Genomic DNA, 24521 nt, shown 5'->3' with positions numbered 1-24521 from the left:
TTTCTATGCACATATCTTCCATTTCACAGTTACCCAATCAGAGCAATTCCTAAACTGTATAGGTCATAGATGGAATGTTTTCCATAAGTCTGATTTTCTTGCTTTGAAACTATGTTTAACTGCTGTCTATTACTTTTATGTTGAAGATGTAAAAGTATGCCAGCATTCACATATCGTTTTAGACAAACATTACTAGTTATTTTTCTGTTACAATGGCCAAAAGTCTGAGAGACCCATTTAGAGGAGGAAAATATTATTGTACCTCGTGGTTTCAGGGATTTAGTCAATGGGCTTTGTTTTTTGTTTTGTTTTGGTTTGGTTTTGGTTTTGTTTTTTACCTGAATTCCTGATTTAAAAAAAAGAAAAAGAAACAGAGCAATTTGGTAGAAAAATCAAACACACTTCTCTGTAGGCACCATCCCTTGCCCAGTCCCCACCACATACACTTTTCATTGCCTGAAAAAATAACACCTTTGAATGTTAATGACATGAACCTTAATCTGTACCTGCTTTCTGTGGAGACTTCAAGAAGCTGAATCCTCCAATTATCATCCATTCTACAAATAAGTACTTTTGTATGGGATGTAATTTTTCAACGAACTATTTTATTGCCTCAAACATCTCCCAGTATGGGTTATGTATGCCCAGAGCTGCTTTTATCATACACTATAGCTATCTGGATCTAATTTGCTTCATGAGAACAATAGAGGATAGCTTGGGATATAAACTCTCAGATTATGTGAAGTATTATGATGAGATAAAAAGCTAAACTTAAATTTACCTTTGAAATATCAATATTCTTAACACAGCCATTATTAATTTTTGAACTGGTATGATATAGCTTTTTGTTAAGTTATAGAGATTTCAGTGAATTAAGTCAATAAAACTGACAATGGCAACTTTTCCCATTCTATGTACCTGATGTATTATATTTGACACTTTCCTTGTTGGAGAAAGTATACACTCTCTGTAGTTAAATATCTGGGTGACTTCCCATTACTGTATGTCACAAATGAGATTAAATGCCCATAAAAGAACTAAACTAATTTCAAAGCAAAACAAAGTGCTTTCTCAATATTATTGTCACTCTGAGAATATTTTATTACATTTTTGGTTACTGAAAATGCTGTTATCAAAAATGCCTTGTACACAGCTCAAATATTTTTTATTGTTTGCATGAAAATCAAGAACATTAATTTTCTATTAAATAGCTCTTAGATGCAGAATATTAAAACTCATTTCTGTTAATTCCATTATTTGGAATAAGAGAATTACGTGTGACAATGTTGACATCCTCCAATGACAAATTATTCATCCCAGTGTGCAGAGATCATTTTCTTTTTTTTTCATTAGGAAATAAATTACATTCATTAGTTGATATACTATATTATTTTCATGCTAATTACAGCATAAGTAAAGACTACATATAAATTTAGTAAATATGATATTCATCTATAGACTGATATACATGTAGCTAACTGTTTCATTGCTACTTATAGTTTCTTTTATTAATTTTTTTCATTTTTCTTTATTAAGAAAATTTCTACTCACTCCACATGCTATCCATAGATACGCCCTCCTCCCTCCTCCCCCCCCCCCAGCCCTCTTTCCGAAGCCACCCAACATCCCCGCATCCCCCAAATTAAAGTCTCCCATGGGGAGTCAGCAGAGCCCAGCACATTGAGCCTAGGCAGATCCAAGCCCCGTCCCACTGCACCAAGGCTGTGCAAGGTGTCACAACATCGGCACTGGATTGCAGAAGCCTGCTCATAGACCAGGAACAGATCCCAATCCCCCTGCCTGGGTGCCCCCAAAACGGTTCTAGCCAAACAACCATCTTCCGTATCCAGAGGGCCTAGTCCAGTCCCATGGGGGCTCTATAGCCACCAGTCCACAGTTCATGGGCTTCCACTAGTGTGGCCAGTCATCTCAACACGTCCTCCCATCATGATCTCGATGTCCCTCACCTGCAGTATCTCTCCTCTCTCTCATCAATTGGATTCCTGAAGCTCAGCCTGGTGCCTGGCTGTGGATCTCTGTATCTGCCTCCATCTGTCACTGGACAAAGGCTCTATGATGACAGCTAGGTTATTTGCTAGACTGGTCACCAGAGTAGACCGGTCCAGGTACCCTCTGGACCACTGCCAGCAGACCAAGGTGAGGTCAACTCTGTGGATTCCTGAGAGCCTCCCCAGCACCCTACCTCTCCTTATTCCCATGATGTCTTCATCTATCATGGTATCTTCCTCCTTGCCCTCCCACTCTGTCCCTGTTTCATCTTGACCCTCCCATTTCCCTATGCTCTCAACCCCCATTCCTCACCCTCTGCCACCCCCCCCCCCCCCGCCATCCAGTAGATCTTTTCCACTTCTCTTCACAGGATCATCCATGTGTCTCTCCTAGCGTCTTTTCCAAACAACTCTGAGATACCATCTTACACCTGTCAGAAGAGCTAAGATTAAAAACACTGAAGACAGCTTATGTTGGAGAGGATGTGAAGAAGGGGGAACAATCCTCCACTGTTGGTGGGAATACAAACTTGTACAGCCACTGGAAATCAGTATGGCAGTTTTGCAGAAAATTTGGCATAAGTCTTCCTCAAGACCCAGTTATACCACTCTTCAGCATATACCCAAGGAATGCTCAATATTACCACAAGGACACATGCTCAACTATGTTCATATCAGTATTATTTGTAATGGCAAGAACCTGGAAACAACCTAGATGCCCCTCAACTGAAGAATGGATAAAGAAAATATGGCACATATACACAATGGAATACTACTCACACATACAAATAAATATGAATAATAGATAAATAAATAAAATTATTCAAAGATAACCATAATATTAACATTGTTTTATTAAGTGGTCCAAAATAATTGTCCTTTGGATTCATTTTATTGAAGAATAAATTTTAATGAATAATTTCTGTAATTTCCATGCCATTGTAAGTCATTAATTTAATCACACTGTCTATACTTTGTCTACTAGGACATTTTTCTTTGTTGCTGGGTACTATAGAATTGTTATACACTAACAATCTGTATTTTTTCAATATTAATATCAAATCCCTAATAGCCATTATGGGTATCTTTGGAGATGCTACATCTAAAGAGAGATTTACTATTGAATGAAATCATAATGGAAGGAACAAATACCAATAAGATTAGTATCCTTAGCAAAGAAACTATAGAGTTTGTTCCAGTTTTCAATGTCAATGTGAGTGTGCATAGAGGAATGGCATGATGAGGGAAGAACAGGCACCCAGAGCCAGGAAGAGAGCTCTCACCTAAAACCCAGTGCCATAGAGTCTTGACATGTGGCTTCTGCATTCTGCACTTGAAGAAAAGCCTTGTTGAGCTGTCCGTTTAGACTGCACTATTTTTCTTCACAGTTGTCCTCAATGACTAATACCACAACCAAATAATGAGTATGTCATATATTTATTTTACACATTTTTTAGAACATCGCATTCTTCATATACTATCCTGACTTTTTCATTTTCCCTTGTTTTCAACTTTAAAAAGAGTAAGACATATTGGCAATGTTTATTAAATAGATTTTTAAAATTTATTTATTTTTATTTCATGTGCATTGGTGTTTTGCCTGCATGCATGTCTATGTGAAGGTTTCAAATCCCCTGAAATTGGAATTACAATCAGTTATTATTTGCCATGTAGGTGCTGGGAAGTGAACTCAGGTCCTCTGGAAGAGCAGCCAGTGCTCTTACCTACTGAGTCATCTCTCTTCTTAATGTAAAAGTTCTGTTGATTGCACCAGAATGCTATATTGAGATATGTCTATTTTCTTAGAACAACTCTTAAAGGAAACAGAAACACTAAACAAAATATAGATGTAGTTCACGAAATAGAAGCAAAATGATTCCATAAAATATATATATATATATATACAATAGTGATATTGATAGCCAAAGATGAATACTTAGAAAATAGAGGAAAGTTTTTCATAGTTTGTTTTGTTTTGTTTTGTCTTTGAGTTCATGACATTGTGCCCAGAGGAGATGTTTCCATTAAATCTAAATTCTCTGGCGACCTATCACTCTCTATTCCTCAAGATGCTATGCTGTGAAAACTGCAATTTAACTCACGAAGATGAGTTGTGTCTGTCACAATAGCTAGATTCTTGCCTAAATGGGAAATGTCTCATTAATTAAATAATATTGGTATTAACTGAATATAAAGTTTGATATCATAAACATTTTTGTGATGGGTTTTTACGGTATACTTAATAAAGTAAAAAAATGAAGTTACAAGGAATATACACAAAAGAAATCTGCATTTTAAGTCCAAAATTGAAGGACAGTTAGGTTGTAGTGATTACATGAAAGACATTAATAACAACAGAATGCATAATTCAGTAAATTGTTAAAGTGATGTCACATGCAAATATAGAAATAATAAATTTGTTGTAATACACTTCCCTATATTCTAAAGAAATTTAGCTGATTAAGAAGTATTTTCATAGGGTTTGTGGGCTTATGCCGCACAGATAAACATTGGTGGGTAACACTTGTTGTTCATACTGAATCCCTAGGTTCAGTCCTCATAGCAGTCTGTAAATTCAGTTCAAGTAGATTCATGTACTCACTAAAAATATGTAATACACATAATACACATGTAAAACATCCATATTCACAAAATTAATATTTTCATTTTTAATTTTTTTATTCATTTTACAGTACAACCGCAGATCCCTCTCTCGTCACTCATCCTACTTCCTCTGTATTCCCCCTTGACCTACTTCTTGTGCTACCCTCCAAAAGGGTAAGTCCTCCCATGGTGGGACAGCTAAGCCTGGCTCATTCAATTCAAGCAGGACTGAGGCCCTTCCCTGTGCATCAAGGGTGAGCTAGGTGTCCGACAATAGGTATGGGATCCAGAAAGCCAGCTCACACACCAGGAATAGATCCTGATCCCACTGCCAGGGGCCCCTCAAACAGATTCAGCTATACAACTGTCTCTCGTTTGCAGAGGGCCCAGTTTTGTCACATGATGGTTCCACAGCTGTCAGTCTAAAGTGACTGAATTCCCACAAGCTTGGTTCAGTTGTCTCTGTAGATTTCCCCATCACGATCTTGACCCTCCCTTGCTCATAAAATTTCCTTTTCTCTCTCTTTGACTGGACTCCCATAGCTCAGCCTGGTGCTAGGTTGTGGAACTCTGCATCAGCTTCTATCATTTACTGGAAGAAGGCTCTATGATGACAGTTATGGTATTCACCAATCTGATTACCAGGGTAGGCCAGTTCAGGCACCCTCATCACTATTGCTAGTAGTCTGATCTGGGGTTGTCCTTGTGGATTCCTGGGAATTTTTCCTAGCATCAGGTTTCTCCCTTACCCTGTAGTGCCTCACTCTGTCGGGATGTTCATTGCTCTCCCACTCCGACCCTCCCTCAGCTCGGCCATAACATTACCTCATGTTCTCATCCCAATCCCCTACCCTCTATTTCTGCTGCTCATCCCCAGTTTACTCATGGAGGTCTCCTCTGTTTCACCTTAGAAAGAGAAGAATAAATATTTTCATGTATTCAAATACCCATCAACAACCAGCATGGCATGATAAACCTACTGGTATTGTAGTGGCCCACAACTTGCTGGTAACCAATATCTCTCTAATTGGAATTAAGACCACCTGGTACTGGAAACGTAGCCAACTACACACTGCTAGTGAAGTCATGGTTATTGGAGAAGAATCAATAGCCACTACTTTACAAAACCAGCAAGATCATTAACAACAGTCTATAAATATTTGTCCTTATAACTAGAGATAATTGTTTTTAACTCTCATCAAGGAAACTTCTCTTTGCAACTGATGGAAACACTACAAAAAGCCACAACCAATCAAAATGCAAAGTTGTGGATGCTGGTCCCACTGGATATGTTTACAAAACACTCCCATACCTTGGTCTCAAGGAATATTGTAGAAAAGGGGACAAAATCATTTCAAGATTCAGAGGAGCATATTGGGGTGGTATATTGTGTACTCCAGTAAAGCCTACCTGGGGATCAGAGGACAAGCTAGCCACTAAATTAGACATAGAGGTCAGGCAGTGGTGGCACACACCTTTAATCCTATCACTCAGAAGGCAGAGATCTGTCTGAATCTCTGTGAGTTCAAGGACACACTGGGCTACATGAGAGAACAGAACTAGGCAGCAGTGACACACACCTTTATTCCTGGGAAGATATATATATATATATCATGAGGTAACAGGAACTTGCTCTCTTGAGGCTGAGGGGCTGGGGAGGTGAGATTGGATGTGGCTTGATCTGCTTCTCTGATCTTTCAGCTTTCACCCCAATACCTGGCTCTGGGTTTTTTATTATAAGACCTTTTAAGATTCCTGTTACAGCACAGAGTTTTCTGTGGGATTGTGTCTCATAAATGTCAGACGATACAATCATAAAGTCTCACCAACATGACTGTTCAAATACAAGCTGAACAAAAACCACACCAATGGACATGGCAAAGGGGATTGGGAAAAACCTGTGAGGCCTCAACCTTATACAATGAATGATAGGCAACTAAGGAAAGCAGGGAGAAGTTGGTTGTCCAATGCCAAATGATCAGATCTGAAAAAATATACATATAATAACACTATAAGAACTAATCAAGTTAGATTTAGGAATATATATACACACTCAATAACAGCAAATGAAAGAAGAGGCCATGAATCAGAAGCATAGTAAAAGGGGTATATATAAAGGTATGGATGTTAGAAGGACAAGAGAGAAACATAGTTACTTTATAACCTCAAAAAATAAAAATAAAATAAAACACCAAAAAATAAGAAATATATATATAAAATATCAGGAACTGCCAAAACTGTTTATCAAGTTATGAAAGCAAGTATTTTAATTACATCTTAGTAAGTGTCCCTGATCACTTTCCTCAGCTTTAGTTACTATGATCCTTTTCACAGCAGGTGGACTCAATTTACCTTATCATTTTCACAAACAACTTTTCTTTATCATTTCTTTCATTTGTGTTCATAATTTTAATTTTATATATGTCAACATCTACTATAACTTTCTGTTCTTTTAAAAATGTATATTAATTTACATAGAGTTTCAGAAAATTATCTATTAGAAATTTTAAACATTGCTTGCAATAAAATTTATACTTTAATTTATTTACTTTATTTTCAACTCCTACCCTGTTCTTCTTGTGGACAATCTATTAAAAATAATAGTAAATATCAATGTACAATATATACTTCCTTAAAAGCCCTTATGAGACATAAGATCCCATAAAATGAAAAGTTTAACAATGTGTAATGATAATTAAATAAATAATTAACAATAATTAAATTAAATTAAAATTTATAAAAAAATTAAATTAAATTAAAAAACAATAATTAAATAATAATAATGAAACATTAAATTTTACTCTGTGGGAAAAGCACTGTAAGAAACACATTCATAGGCTAATGAGGTCTCTGACTAATTTTTGTAAATTATTTGATAATGGATATAAGTTCATATAAATGTAATCTGAAGAATTTCTAGGATATATAAAAGCACAATAGTAAAGTGATTCTTCCTAGAAGATTGATAGAACAATAAATTACCTGACAATTCTTATGTAGAAGCTTTTCCATGGAGAAGAAAGAATATCCCGCTCTCAGCATCAAATAACCACATGCAGCTCTTCATGCAGAGTTGAGAACATGTAGAATTTGCCCTGTCCACTAAAACGGGACACTGAGGTAAAACAGGTAAAATGGGCCAGGTGAGATTTATTAAGGAGTAAAATCTATAAGGTACACTCACAACACAGAACAACTTAGATGCTACTGCTGATCCAGCTGTCATCCTGCTGTTCTGCCCAAGGGTGATGGGAACCAAACTACAAGCCACGCTTCTCCGCAGCTCGCTCCTGCTCCACCACCCAAAAGAGCTTGCAACTCTTGCCCCACAATTTTTAAGTGGTCACATAGACCAGAGAAAATCATGCCCATCAGGCCAGAATGCTCCATCCTATTGGTCATTGGACCAAACACAGAATTACCACAACCGTACACATTGGCAAGTCAATGGTGTCAACGTTATATTAGTTGTATTCAGCTAATCATATTGTCCAAAGTTCATGCTCTATTTTCCTTGTCATGTCTTTGTGACACTAAAAGCCATTTTCCTGGGTCTCTGGATCTCATAATCCTTATGGCTTCTTTAGCTATATTTTCCCTGAACCATGAGTGTGGGGATGACAGAAACCAGGAAAATAAAAAGGGACTTGGTGAAGGGGAGAAGGAATTCTTGAGTGGGAACACAAGTATAATGAAGAAAAAAAGCAAGGCATAGGGTCATTGAATGAAGAGCAGGAAAGCATGGCAATGGAGAGGGAAAAGGAGGTGGAGAAGACATAGAATACTGAAGAAGTTTGAAAAGTAACATAGGACAGCATACTATTTTACATTTACCTAAAATTACACTACAAAAGCCGGGCAGTGGTGGCACACGCCTTTAATCCCAGCACTCGGGAGGCAGAGTCAGGCGGATCTCTGTGAGTTGGAGGCCAGCCTGGTCTCCAAAGCGAGTTCCAGGTCAGGCGCAAAGCTACACAGAGAAACCCTGTCTCGAAAAACCAAAAAAAAAAAAAAAAACAAAAAAAAAAAAAATTTACACTACAAAAGCAAACATATGTGTGTGTGTGTGTGCATGCATGTGGAAATATATATAGTGTAAATGAAGGTGCACTATTTGTGACAATGTTTCCCACAGGAGTCATAGACTACCTGTCAGAAAACCCAGTACCAAACATAGTCCCAAACCTCCTCTCCCATTGTAAGTCAATCGAGTGCAAGAGACCCCCAAACAATACAGGCTTTCACATAGCTGCTAATTGCCTCCCAGGATTTGAAGGCAAGGTCCTATTGCTAGAGATACCACATATTTTGAACACCTGACTTGGAGCAATATAAAGGGAACTGACCTGCAAGCCTCCTCTCTGAAAAATGGCTCTCCTAGACTCAGAAAATGCTGACCAAGCTGACAAATGAGAGGAGCGATCAACAGGCCTACCAAGCTGTCAAACCTATGATCTATAACAGTGGACAGACTAGCAACATATACATAATGGTGAAGTAGTGGCACCTTTATCTTGAAGGTAGCCAACAGCTCTCCAGTTGGACAAAAGGTCTACTCAACAGGAAAAAAATTCATAAGTGGTACTCTAAACTCTAGCCAACTGTCTACATCTATATAGGTCATAGACAGAAGAACTTACTGTTGCACAATTCTGAAACTTACATAATTTCTATTTATAAATATTTATCCTTGTAAACACAGATAAACATATGTCTCACCCCTCATCAAATAAGCTTCCTTTTCCAAGCAACAGAAACTATTATAGACATCCACAACTAGTCAAACTTCAGAGAATATGTGACTGGGGTGCCCAACACCAAATGAAATATATATATTTCAATATTTCTAACATACTGAGCTTACTTGTATTTTGTAATGTTGTAGTAAATCTAATGTACTGGAACAAAAATGAATTAAAAATGTAAGTTAGAATCTTTTTGACATGAAAAAAATATGTATATGAAAGTATCCAGGATTAAAATGGTCTTTGTTGTTATTCCTAATGATAACCAGTAAATGAAACCAGAACATTGTGAAGAAAGTAATCATAAAATGTGGTAGGTAGCCTGTTAGGAGATTGTAGTTATGGCTACCATTAACATATCCTGGCACAGAAGCTGCCACAGGAAAGCACTTGAAACTATCTGTTCAGATCTCAGATTGATACCACCTCTATTGCTAATCACTGTAGTCAAACACTCATGTAGCTAAATGTTTTCCTGTGTCCCACCTGGTCTGCAGCCTCTCAGACCCAAGTAAACACATGGAGGCTTACATTGATTAAAACTGCTTGGCCTTTAGCTCAGGCCTACCACTGACTAGCTCTTACATTTGAACTCCGCCCATTTCTGTTAATCTATATGTTGCCACATGTTCTATGGCTTTACCTGTGTGCCTGTTACATGCTGCTCCTTGGATGTCTCCTCCTGCCTCAGCCTTCCTTTCCCCAGAATTCCCCTTGTTTGCTTATTCTGCCTATACTTCCTGCCTGGCTACTGGCCAATCAGTACTTTATTTATCAACCAATCGGAGCAGCACACTCACAGCACAAGGAGCGATACACACAGTACACTCATTTGTCAAACTATCTGATTTGATCCTCCCTGTTTTGTTCTTTAAAACATCTCATTGTTCCAACCTGTTTGAATAAGCTCCTCATTCATCCCAAACACATATTATTTTTTTTTTTAAATCAGTCTTCCTATTTCCATCCCTAGCCAGGATGCTATTTGCAAATTGATAACTGCTCAGAGTGAGAACATAAGCTTTCTTTAACAGATAGTCACTGGGTATATCAACCATACTGCAAGATAGTTCCCATGCCCAGAAGTAATCATCCAACCCAAATGGACAGGTGTGTGCGTGTGTGTGTGTGTGTGTGTGTGTGTGTGTGTGTGTGTGTGTGTGTGTGTTTGATGTTCTGATAAAGATATAATTAAATAGAATTTCAAGTTGTGTAATTGGCAACTACTCTGACAATATTTTGCTATTAACTATTAAAAATGAAATTCTATAAGGCTAAGGAGATGGCTCAGCAGTCACGAACTGGATGCTCTTCCAGAGAATCCATGTTCAGTTCCCACACCCACATGGAAGCTCATAGCTATCCATAACTCCAGTTCCAGGGGATCTGAAACCCTCACATAGACATTAAGGAAAAACACCAATGGACATAAAAAAATAAGTCATTAAAATAAAAGCTAATGAGGGGGGGAGAGAAAGAAATGTAGTAGAATTCTATCATACATTGAAAATGTATATGGAAAACATTAACACCAATATTTCAGTAAGTAGTTGTATTCCATGCACACAGAAACTGTATATAATCAATATTGGATATAAGTTCAATTAATTCCAGTTATGGGTTAATAGCTTCCACTATATCCATGAATAAAAATTATGATGATTAGTTTTAATTGTCAACTTGACAGTATTTATGATCACCTCAGAAGGGAGTCTTAATAAAGAATTGTCTCAATTAGATTCACCAGTGGGCATATCTGTGAGTATTGTCATAATTAGGCTAATGAAAGAACCTGGAGCCAGATATTGGGGTGAAAACTGAATGATCAGACAAGCAGAACAAGCCACAGTCAACCTCATCTCATCACCTCCTCAGCTGATCCTGTTTATTCAGACTGATAGCTTCTGAGTCTGTATCCGAATAGATCTCAGCTGAACTGCTGCTAAAAGCCTAAAATTTTAACAAGGGTCTAGTTCCAGGTCCTCATGCCTTATATACCTTTCTGCTTCCTGCCTTCGCTTCCTGGGACTAAAGATGTGAGGCACCATGCATGGCTGTTTCCAGTGTGGCCTTGAACTCAGAGAGATCCTGATGGATCTTTGCCTCCTAAGTGATAGGAGTAATGGTGCGTGTTCCACCATTTTCTGGCCTCTATGTCTAATCTAGTGGCTGTTCTGTACTCTGACCCCAGATAAGTTTATTAGGGTGCACAATATATTGGGGGACACAATATCACCATTGATAGGAAATCATAACATGTCCACATGGTTGGGCTTTCCCGGCGGACCGGCTAGTTATTTCTGGTCCAAAATAGCCATTTCCAGGTCAGAACACCTCGCGTGACTAGGATTCCTCTTTACATGGTTGCATAAAGTGTGCACAGCCATGTAATCTATGCGCATGTGTGGAGTAGCCACATGTGATCCTGTATGCATACACGGCTCACTCTTTAAAAAGCCGGCGCCATTTTGCATAGATCTCTCTCCTCTTCTTCTCTTCTCTCCTCACTCACGTGTGTGCTTCACACAGGCCTGTCACGTCTCTTCCTATCCTATATTAATAAACAGCTCTTCTGTGGATCTGTCGTGTTCAGGACGTGTTCCTCACCAGGTAAGAGCGCCATAATAACTAACAACCACAGCTAATGGAGGTGTTGAGCGATTCCCTCTGTGTATGAACCATTCTTGGATTGTTTAAGTGTGAAAGAAGCAAGCTGTGAACTAGCAGGTATGCATGAATCCATTGTTCCCTGCTTTTAAATATGAATATAATATGACTAGCTGCTTTAACTTTGTACCCCTTGTCCTCTCTGCAGTAATGGGCAGAAGTCTGAAACGGGGAGCCAAGCAAACACTTTTTCCTTTGAGTTGCCTTTGTCAGAGTATATTTTTACAGCAACAAGACAAGAAACTAAAACTAATGTTAGCTGTAATAGAGAGTGAATGGTTCTGGAGGAAATTCAGTGCATTTACATAGTGTCAGAAGAACAGAAATGATTCTACAGTAGAGGATACACAGGAGAATTTACAGATCAAGCCAGGGACTTGATATGTAAGGTGCAATTAACAGATCTTGGCATGCTTTCTAGTCCTTTTGCAGGCATGGGCATCACCTCTGTGACATTTCACCTCCTCCACAAAAATACAAACACATTTCATTTATACTGGAAGGCTCATTTTGAATATTTGTTTGTTATTTACTGATAATTTACATGCAAATTGAATACATTCCCTGCTAATTTCAAGGCTCCTATATTTAAACCACATTATTACAAAAAAAAATGGCAAGAAAATATTAAAACAATTTTATTAATTATTAAGTCATTAAATTTGAACTTCAAGTTTAAATACTAAGAGTCCATAGAGAAGCAGTCAGAATATTTTCAGATAAATAAGTAAATATTATACATAGTTTTCTTAATAAGAAATGTTTTTATTTTTTTTAATTCTTTTTTGATGTTTTTTTTTTTTTTTTTTACTTTTTTTTTTTTTGAGACAGAGATTTTCTGTGTAGCTCTCACTGTCCTGGAACTCACTCTGTAGACTAGGCTGGCCTCAGACACATTGAGATCTGTCTGCCTCTGCCTTCCTGAGTGCTGGGATTAAAGGAGTGCACCACCACCACTGGGCAGAGTAGCTTGTTTTAATGCATCCTCTTATTTCCAATTTTGACAGTTTTGACAGTTTGTTATTGTTAAGAGTGTTACTGATAATTTATTGCCAATGAATATTATACCTGAATGAATGCAATATTATTTCTTACAGTTTTCCATATCTAACAATACTAGGGAAAACATACATTTTATAAATTGTTCCTTAAAAGTTCTGTAAAGTATCATTGTTTATTTTTTTTTAATTTCTTCATTTCTCCTTTTAAAAACATCCCAACATTAGTTAATTTGTTTTCCAAAGCCAAATAAAATATCTTCACTTGCCTCTCTGGGAAATGAACTCAATTCCATTAACAGCACAAATAAAATAAATGCTGAATAAACATAAATAATTCATTTATTAGACATACTGCTGAATAGAGCATTGTGTTGATTAAATATTATTTTGATACCTTTTAAAATAACAGCTAAATATCACTTTAATTTCAACATCCCTATTCTATGTGTAGATAAAATGCCACTGTTTTTCTTTGAGAATTATAATTTAAGTGCATCTACACTTATTTCTTAGTTAAATGTTATTTACCCTCAAGAATTATATTCACTCCATATCTGATTGAAAAAGACATCCAATTTTGCCTAATAGTAAAGTCTGGTTTATCTTTAAATAACACTAGGTAGTAAAAGGCTGTTTCCTTGAATTCTTTTAAGTATTGTTCATGGTGGGCAGTAAACAAGAAGCTGAAGTGCTCATTAAGTTGTATATTTGATAAACTTTATAAAGTAACCTTCAGTAGCAAATAGGAAAGACACAAAATTGAATCATAAATAAGAGAACAAAATTCAAACAAATTACACAATTCATGAAGAAATAAAGTTCTGATTCTGAAACCTATGTTGTCTGTTCTCTGCTTTTAAAAGATGACTTGGAACTCTCATCCACTAACTGAAGTTAGCTTTTATAGGCAAAAACTATAAAATTCTTTAGAGGGGAGTAGGTTAATATAGGCTCATCCTTGATTGGTCCAGTTTTCTCGGGCCTGGACCCTGTCCTATTTTAATTTATCTGTTTGCCTTCTCAGGAGTTTTACAACCCATCTCTAGGGTCTGGTCATGTTATCTCCAGAGAGGGGGGCATCTCATGGTTAATCTGTCACTGCCAGACATCCTGACTTTGTACTTTTGAAAGCTCCTGACTTCACCCTTTTAAGGAAGGGGGAACGACTCATTTCTAGTTATTTTGAGATATCTCTTCCCTCAGCTCTTTCAGGTTTTTGGGGGAACTGTGTCTGGGCCTTGGGTGGGGTCTTTCAATTAGAATAACCAAAGATGCTTTTCTAATTGCCCTCGATAATCAATAGAAATTGACTTGCAAAATTATTTTCCCTATAGCTCTAATAATGTTAATATTTGCATAAAAAATTCTGTACTTTATCATCCACTTATATATGCATGAAAATAATAACTACAACAATAATGAAAGGTATATGCAGACTGTAGTTAGAGTTTTCCTGCCTGGCCCAGTCAGGACAAATCTCTCTTACCCGCCAGTCCCACAGTCACTCAGACCCAACCAAGAAAGCACACAGAAACTTACATTGTTTAGAAACTCTGTGGCCGTGGCAGGCTTCTTGTTATCTGCTTCTTCTATCTTAAATTAACCCATTTCTGTTAGTCTATACTTTGCTACATGTCTTGTGGCTTACCAGTGTCTTTACATGTTGCTTTTCATGGCGGCTGCTGGCAATGTCTCCCCCCAGCCTTCTACTTCCCAGAATTCTCTTCTCTCTTGTCCCGCCTATACTTCCTGCCTGGCCACTGGCCAATCAGAACTTTATTTACACAGAGCGATATCCACAGCACTTCCCCTTTTCTTTTTTTTTTTTAAGGAAGGTTTTAACTTTTACATAGTACAATTACATTTAACAAAACAATTATCAAGCAAGAATTACAGTTACAATATTAAAGAAGATATCCTATCTATCTTATATTTGTGAGTCTAAGGTTTTATATCTAACTTATCTTTTATCATAACTGAGGAAATTATAACTATCTAGTCTTCAACCACATCAAAGACCTCAGAAGGATATAATATTACCTGAGAAATGGGAGGAGGATGCAAGCAACTTTCAGGAGTCTTACAGGGTAGACAGAGACAGCTGGCAGCCTGAACAGTCACCTAATGTTCCTTTGTAAAGTTGGGGCATTTCTCTTCAGCCCACAGGGATAGAGTCTCTTGGTCACTTTTCTCAGTGTCCTGTAGAATGTCTGGCAGTTTCCTCTGTGAAGCAGGAACCTGAAGGACCATTTTGTCAAGCAAAGTTCAGTGGTCACCTTTCTAAGGGTCCTGCATGTCCAGTTGATCAAGCAGTCCAGGCAAGAACAGTTTCTTTTCCAAATGGCTATTTTTGCCAAGGAGAAGATAAACTCCATATAAAGTGTCTTCAATGCCCATCCTCCTCTCTGAAGTAAATCAGTGCTGCCAGGAGCAGACATGTCTCACTGTCCAGAAAGTCTAAATTTTAAAAGTATTTTAATGCCATATTCTGTAGGTCTTTGAAGTATTTGAAGATTACCTATCTATCTGAAATATGTCTATGTATATCTAGAAGACTTAACTAACATAGCTATGAGTATGATTATCATAGATGACTAATTATTAATCTATTTTTAATTATCCATTTAAATTATCATTTAAAATGAGCTATACAAACATAATACCTTAAACACAATTAGAAATATACACACAGTATAACAAAATTAACTTTAAGTTTGTATCAATAGACTAAAATCTATACCAATGTAAAACATTTTAAACAAGTTGTTGCTCTTTAGAAGTAAGTTCCTTAATCTACCCTTTCATCCTATTATATCTGTATCATATCCCCTTTTCTTCTTTAGAAAGAGATATCATTTATAATCAAACTTCTTTAAATAAAAATATTGGTTTTTCTCTGTCCCACACCAGAGGGCTCTTCTGAATTGGGACACAAGAATCTCTTAACCTTTTCTTTTAGCAATATGTCTGGGTTTAGAGAAGGAGTGAGCCAATTCCATCTCCAAAGCCAGCTTGATAATTTTGGGAATGTGGGCATAGTTTCTCTTACTACTTCCTGCTGGATGGGGGGCGCTGTATCTTATGGGGACACAAAGAAAATTTTAGGAGTATGGAGTAGTCCATTAGGGTGAACCTCTGAGCCAGTTGCCTTGAAAGCATTCTGGATGTTGGATCATCTGGGCCATGGTGTCATCAGAGACCTTTCAGGTGGTCTTGGCTGATCAAACCTGATGTATCTTAATCTGGAACAAATCCACAGCCTCTGACTTTCTGTGGAAACAAAAGCAGAGACTCTTCCAAAGCAACATATCCTTATATCCAAATTTTGAAGTCAAGTTACCTTTACAATTTACATATTTATTTAACTCAACAGCTTTTATGATCAAATCTTTTTCTGCATTTAAAAGTCCCAAAGACAAGACAAACCAGATTCTCTGTGTAATATCCATCTTTGTAAGATTGAAACGCCTCTATGGCTGCTGGCTCCGCCTACCTCAGCTTCCCAACATGGCAGTGGTACAGTTTACCACCAGCTCTGGGTCTGGAGCCATGTGTACCATCAACTCTCAGAAGCAGTTCTATCAAAGCAGCACATAGCCCAGAAATTTTTTTTTTTTTTTTTTTTTTTTTTTTTTTTTTTTTTTTTTTAACTAGCAAAGGCTAAATCCACCACGCAGCAGAGTAAAGTGTCGCTTATAGATTCCTCATTCCTGCCACACTGCAGGTCAGACGATCACGCCAGGAACTCACCATAGTAGCTCAAACCGGCAGGCTGCTGCTAACTTGAGAGAGACAACTAGGAAGCTGTTTTTAGCTCTGTTTTAGAATCTTTTTTCTCAGGTTTTAGGTGGAAATTCTTGCCAACACGTTGGACGCCATTTGTAGTTAGAGTTTTCCTGCCTGGCCCAGTCAGGACAAATCTCTCTTACCCGCCAGTCCCATAGTCACTCAGACCCAACCAAGAAAGCACACAGAAACTTACATTGTTTAGAAACTGTATGGCCGTGGCAGGCTTCTTGTTATCTGCTTCTTCTATCTTAAATTAACCCATTTCTGTTAGTCTATACTTTGCTACATGTCTTGTGGCTTACCAGTGTCTTTACATGTTGCTTTTCATGGCGGCAGCTGGCGGTGTCTCTCCTCAGCCTTCTACTTCCCAGAATTCTCTTCTCTCTTGTCCCACCTATACTTCCTGCCTGGCCACTGACCAATCAGAACTTTATTTACACAGAGCGATATCCACAGCAGCAGACAGATGGATATAGAGGAAGAGAGGGGGAATATATTTCAAATAAGCAGTTTCAGGTTACTTCTTCTTGTGATCCTACATAAAAAATTAAAATCATTGATAATCAGTAGCATTATAAAATATACCAAACAAAATACCAAATCAATGTATTAAAAACATTTTATATTTCTATGTTTAGTTTGTCAAAAACCTTTAACAATTCATTTCACACACAGGGTAACATCATTCTAAATATAGTTATTGTCACAATATGTCTTTTTTCATTTAGGATTAGGTCTGGGAAGTACCAAAATAAAACTATCACCAACAAGTAAGACAAATGTACATTTCTGTTTCTCAACATATGAAGGTGTGAATGCCAAGGTTTACATGGAAACACAGCTGCAAGGAGTCCTCCAGTTACAGGACTTTTATTTCATTGTTGACAAAGTCTAGAGCTTTCACTTTGGGACATGCGGAGATATCAGTGCTTATCATCACACTTACATAAATAAAGTAGGAGTGAAGAGAGAGGGAAGACAGGTTACAAAGTATTGTGTCAGCACCCCTTCAAAGGAATTCCAAGCATTTCACACATGACAAGTCTGTTTTTAATATTAAAAGTAAAAATTAGTTACATTACTACTCTTAACCAAAAATGTGTGAATTATAACCACCATCATATGAAGATTTTTACTTAAAACAAGAGTTCCAAAAGTTGACATTCATACCATTTACACCATTGAATAGTCAGAATATATATTTTTAAAATCTATCTAACATTTATTTGTCCTTCAAAACTTTTGAAATATTAGAGAAGTAACCTTTTGTCCCAATTTGAGTTAGTTATGAGAACTCAGTTTCAGCTCATATCCTGTATATGCCAAGAAATAAGATGTAGATTTAATTTCTGTATAGTTCACTGGCTGTCAGTTAGGTGAAATGATAAAGTTCATTTCATTGCCTCAGTAACTTTGGAATCACTGTTTGATCATTTCCTCAACAGTGTCATTTACTGCAAAGACAAAGGGAGAATATCATCACCTCATTTTAACTTTTGCCAAAGTATAGGACTTCTGAAATGGGTTAAACAGTACCATGGCAAATTCCATGGTCACTTTTGACATTTCCAGCTGAATTCTTATAACATACACCCTTTAAGGAACTAATCTGAAAGGTTAATTCTTAAGCAGAAGGCAGAGGAATTTTTTCTCCAATAGTATAAAAAAATTGCATTGGCTAACATTCTCATTAGTGATATTTAACAATCTCAATAAGATAATATATAGGATGTAATACTCATATATTTGGAAATATATGAAGATTAAAATTATCAAGAAAAGAGATATTTATTTTATTGGGATTTTATTAAGAAACTTCATTTTCTACTGTACTTGTCTCATATTCAGTGTCCACAAAAAGAAAAGGCAAAAAGGAATGATGGCATACAGTGGGAAATAGCTGATGGCAGTGTTTATGTTTCTCATTAATATGTTTATATTATTAATGAGAAATATTTATGTTTAGATTATATAAATTCTCATTTATGCAAAAAATCACTCTCTATGAAACTTCTGTCTTCCAAGATTGGCACATTTTGTCTTATGTATACATTTTCTCTTATACTCCTACAAGATGAATTCCATTTGGGGTTCACAAATGTAACCATGCAGAGTATTCTAGGGATTGGGTTATTATATCTTGGATAAGGCTGCTGATATCATAAACTGAACAAATGCTAACATAACGTGTTATATTTGGAATATAACTTTGAAGGGCTGATGATGGATAAGATAGGTAGAAAAGGTTAAGATATGATGTATGGGGTTTTGTCTATGAAATAAGTGGATATGTTTGTCATTCATTAAGCTAACAAAAATGGAATGAGTGCATTGCTGTGGATGATTGATTGATAAATAAAATGCTTATTAGTCAGTAGCCAGGCAGGAAATATAGAACAGGCAGAAAGGCAGAACAAAGAGGGAGGAGAATTCTGGGAAGTGGAAGGCTGAGGCAGGGAGATGCTGCCAGCTGCTGCAATGAGAAGCAACATGTAAAGACACCAGTAAGCCACAAGCTACATGATAACTTATATATTAGTAGAAATGGGTTAATTTACAATATAAGAACAGCTAGCAAGAAACTTGAGCCATTAGGCCAAACAGTTTGAATAATATAAGTCTTTGTGTGTTTACTTGTGTCTGAGGGCTGCAGGAGCCAGGCAGGATTAGGATAACTACAACTACAGGGCACACTTTTGGAATCAGTGTTGGAAAATTTTATATAATGAGTAGAAAGTAAAAACATGGTGAAAAATTCCAAAATAGCATATTCTAGAAATAGGTAAAGTACCTTAGATGTTAATAATTCATCATATTTCCTAATTATAGCTATATTGTTTCTACTTGGAGAGTTCAAATGCTAATATTCAAACTTTAAAACAGAGAAGAAATTATTGAAAATATACCCTATGCTCATACAATACATTTCAACCACAGTTTTCTTTCCTTCCATTCCTCCAAGCTCCTTCCCAGATCCCCTCTCACCCAGATTCTTTATTATGTTTATAATGGGATCAAAGTTGCTTCTTTTCCAAAGCAGTGACAAAGGACTTATTATCATTCTTTTTATTCTGGGCTTATATTATCTTTTAAAAAGGTCTTATTTCTAACAGCATACCTATTAATATAAACTATGAAATACTTGGCTCCCCATACTCAAGTTTTTATTTAAAATATACAGAATAACATACTTTGTAACAAAATGCCTCATCTTTTCCCTCATTGCATATTGGAAATAATTTCATTACTTAATATTATATCCATTAAGTATAAACTATTAACCTTTTAATATGTATGTTAATTTTTTACTTAAAACAAATGTACTGGTGTACTTTATAAGGACAGCAACAGTAAATGCCTATCTTTTCTCACATTTTAGAGACAGTCTCTAAATCTTTCAAATTTCCAAAGAGATGAAAATCCTCTTGACATGGTGGTCATGTCAGATTTTTGTTTACTGAAGATTTTAATATTGGCAAGTATACAGTTTGTGTTATGCAAATGACCAGAGATATGTGCTGATCATTTCAGAATACATATCAACTATGTACTAAATAATATGCCTGCTTTTGTTTTTAAAGAAAAAATGGTGATTGAATTTATGAGTGATGGGTTATGAAAACTTCTTCACTTGGTGACTGGGTCATCTTTCACAGATCATAGACCACTCATAGTGGAAGGAGAGAAATGAAGCTCTCAAATTGTCCTCTGATGTTTACAGATATACTATGGAGCATGTACACCTCCTAGGGCCTCACCCACTAAGAGAGAGAGAGAGAGACAGACAGACAGACAGACAGAGAGACAGAGAGAAACAGAGAAAGACAGATACAGACAGAGAAATGCTCAATAACTTTCAAAGAAGATGTTGCAACTCCACCTCAGTTATTATAACTGCCCTTATATAAAAGAATAATAAAAACAATACAGGAAAAGTCATTTGAAGCAAGATGGTCTAAAATTTAAACTCTTTAGAAATTATAATAATCTCAAGTTTCCATTATCTCTCAAGATTTATAATAGTAAACAAAACAATAAAACAGTCCTGATGTCTGAACACTGGCTGGTAAAGTGAGAATCCACCAAAGTCTGGGATCAAAAGTTTATTAAGGGATGGAATGGAAATATCACATCAATGAATACAGAATGAAGAGGCACCACTGCGTCTTCAGCCACAAGGAAAGGATGGAGAAAGCACATCTGACCTCCTCAGTTCTTATCTGGTCATGTACCCAGAGAATACCATACCCATAGGGCTAGTCACCCCAATAACATTGGCATAGGATCAAATTCCCACAACAGATTTTAGTCTTACAGTGCTTTGAGACCAAAGAAACTAGTAGACAGGACTAGAATTACACATGCATTGTCCTTACTGGGGACCTATAAACATAATAGTGGTAAGGACAAGCAGGAGGCCACTGAATCTCAGAGGATTATATTCAGAAAGAGACAGTTTACATAGGAGTCAAGACAATAGAAACTTCTAGAGAAACTAGAACATTGATGGCTTGCCTCAAGCAAAGAGCAAGAGGTCAGGCACATTGCAAGCACTGTTATTGGGATACAAAGTTAAAGGTGTGTACACCACTCTAATTGGTTTGCTTATCTATAAAATGTTGGGAAATTTTATGGAGAAAATAATTCAAGGACAATCAGGGCCACCCTTAGCCATTAAACTCTAATTAACTGGAGTCTGGAAAAGCTGGGTATCTATACAAAGTATCTGAACATATTACAGAATGTTAACACATAATTTTATTGATATCATAATTAATGCACCTAGTATTATCAGTATTGTCCCATTAATTAACATAAAAATACCTTGAAATGCAAACATGCTCAATTACAAAACGAAATTTATAAGGCCAAGGTGCTGACCTATCTTTATATAAATATTCTTATGTGAAACTAACACAAAAGTCCAACAATGTAATATTTTGCTTATAATATCTCATTATTGCAAAACATTAGTAGTCTATAGAAATGATCAGTGGTAGAGTGCTTGATAGCCCATTTGGGAGCCAAGGTTCAATCTCCATTATAAAAAACAACACATGAATGCATTTTATAGAGGTGTTATCATACATTTACTGTGAAAATTAGAGACAAAAATGGATGTGAAATTATTATTTTGTTTGTATAAAATACATATGAGGACAGAAAATGTATCTGTAACTGTTGCTTAAATTGCTAAATGGCCTTTCTGATAAAAAATAAATAAATAAAACACTCAGAGCCAGATATTGGGGTCTTTCTGATAAAATACCAAGAGACAGATATCGGGGTAAATGCTGAAAGATCAGAGAGAGAAAGGAATAAGCCACTGACACGTCTTACCTCTAGGACCCATCAACTTTAAAAATCTTCAGCCAAAAACCTCTAGTTCCCGTCTCCTCATTCCTTATATACTCTTCTCTGCCCAACCACATCACTTCCTTCTTAGTTCTGGGATGAAAGGCATACACCACCACTGCCCTCTCTGTTTCTTTCCTGGACTGAGTCAGTCTCATTTAGTACAGGGTGGCTTCGAATTCACAGAGATCCAAACGGATCTCTTCTTCCCAAGTGCTAGTGCCTTGCCTCTATGTTTAATCTAGTGACTTGTTCTGTTCTTTGATCTTCATGCAAATTTCACTAGAGTATACAATCTATCACCAATTTTCTCCTTGTTGTCTAAAATAATAAAAGAAGGTTATAATTAATATAAGAAAAACTATATACAATCAGTACAATAAGTATATACATTATATACAGTCAAATATTACATTAACAATGTCCAGTCCATAAACATTTGACAAATTCCGAGAAAATACTCCATTATCTATCCTATTTTAGTGAATCCAAAATGTTATACCTATTTCACTTTCTATCCTAACTTCTATTACCAACCAAAAACTATCCTTTGATATCTTTCAAACTTACGCACTTTACACATCTTTAATAAGTTTCTTTGTGCAATAAGTAATGTTTGTCCTTCTGTTTTCCATACATTTTATAAGAAAAAAAAGAGAAAGGAGATAGTATTTATCAATACAAAGAAACTGGTTTTATGAATTATATTAATTATGTTTCCAAAGCTTACGATTTAAAACCTCTTGTGGGAATTGGTTCTGTTCAACAAATAACCTTTGGGCTTGCCCTCTCTTGGGTTGTCAAAGATTGGATGATTGGTTTCCTTCACCCCTTGGCACAATGATGGGTATTTACTTTGCGTCATTTCTTTGAGTGCATTATCCCCATTTTTATATCTTAATAATTACATGATATCATTTAACAGACTCTTGTCAGTTCACATTGAGTGACACCCAATGTGGGGCATGAACCCACAACTCTGAGATTAAAAGTCTCATGCTCTACCAACTGAGCTAGCAGGGCTCATTTTATTACAAAATACAAGGCATGAGTGCATATTGTCAAATTGTAATAAAGATGCAAAAATATCCACAAAATCTAAATTAGCATAATCTATTTTCTATGCAAATATTTTAGGTATTTTGTCATTCCCTCTTACTTTTGTATAAGGGAAACTAATATTGAATAAAAATATTTAGCAAACTAATAAAGACAATAGTGATTAAATCAAGTCTTACTGCAAGAGTTAGGTCTTGTATCCTCCCTATATATATAAAGAAGCTATTTTAAATTGAATATTTTTCTCTCTATTTATGTTAAATTTCCAGAATTTATATGATATTGTTTGTGAATGGCTCTTTATGTTGGTGATTGAGTCATTGATGCTTTCAATATTGGACCCATGCCCTTTTTGACTAAACACAAAGAAATGTGTCACTACATTGCCATATGAGAACACAGACTGAAGACAGCCATCTATAAATGAAGAAGTTTCCATTTGGGTGTGGAATATACTGAAGCCTTGATTTTTAAAGTCTTTGCTTCTATATCTGTGAGAAATAGTATTTGGAGTTGAATCCATGAAATTTGTGTTTTATTCATAGGCATAATAGAAACTAACACAATATCTTACATAATCAACCTTTTAACTTTGAATATATAACAAAAATAAATTGACCAATTATAAGGGAAATAATTGTATTAAAAAAACTTTGAAATGTATATTTGAATTGATCAAGGAAATCACTTGCCTCCAGGGGTACTCACATTTCACTAGCTGTTATATTGAGAAATCAAGAGAAAGACAAGTGAAGAAATAAAATAGGAAAAGAATCAGTCAATGTAAATCTTTTAATTAAAGTGTTTGCAAAGTAGTTGGAGAATATTGTCCTTTCTCAAAATAAAAAGGATTAACTGAAAAACAATACAGACTTAATTCTTGTAAGTGGATTGAATTTTCTGAGTGCTTGATGTTTTCTCAGGGAGATCAATGAATCTCCCTTTTTATTTGTGGAAACAGTTGGATTAGAAATAGTGCCTCTTTTTTGCAGTCCATTATAAGCCCAAACAGAGCAAGCTGTCCATGTCAATTTGTGTGTAATATATCCAGGGAGATCCCCAGGAATCAGAACAAGCAACAGCATGAGAACTGCGAACCAAGCACAGTCTTTGAGTGTTTCAGAGAAGAATGGGTGAGGGACTGCGGTCGCTGATTTAAGGGTAACTAAGGAGGAAAAGAGACACCTCTGCAAATTAGATGTTCAATGAGAGTTTTGCGTGTTTTTGTCAGCTAGACACAAACTATAGCCACCTGGGAGAGGGAACATTAACTGAAGATCTGACTCGATCAT

At 36.3% G+C, this 24521-nt stretch overlaps 1 non-coding gene across 1 annotated transcript; it reads right to left on the bottom strand.

Annotated features, from left to right (window-relative positions):
• Positions 1-23120: 23120 nt before the first annotated feature.
• Trnak-uuu lies at positions 23121-23193 on the bottom strand. The gene has a single exon. It is a non-coding gene; the product is annotated as a tRNA-Lys (tRNA).
• Between the last annotated feature and the right edge of the window lie 1328 nt (positions 23194-24521).

The sequence above is a fragment of the Onychomys torridus genome, chromosome 9 (assembly GCF_903995425.1).
Source record: "Onychomys torridus chromosome 9, mOncTor1.1, whole genome shotgun sequence".
In the NCBI taxonomy this organism is placed as follows: domain Eukaryota; kingdom Metazoa; phylum Chordata; class Mammalia; order Rodentia; family Cricetidae; genus Onychomys; species Onychomys torridus.
Note: the sequence above shows the minus strand (reverse complement) of the source record. Positions and strands in the feature narration are given on the sequence as shown.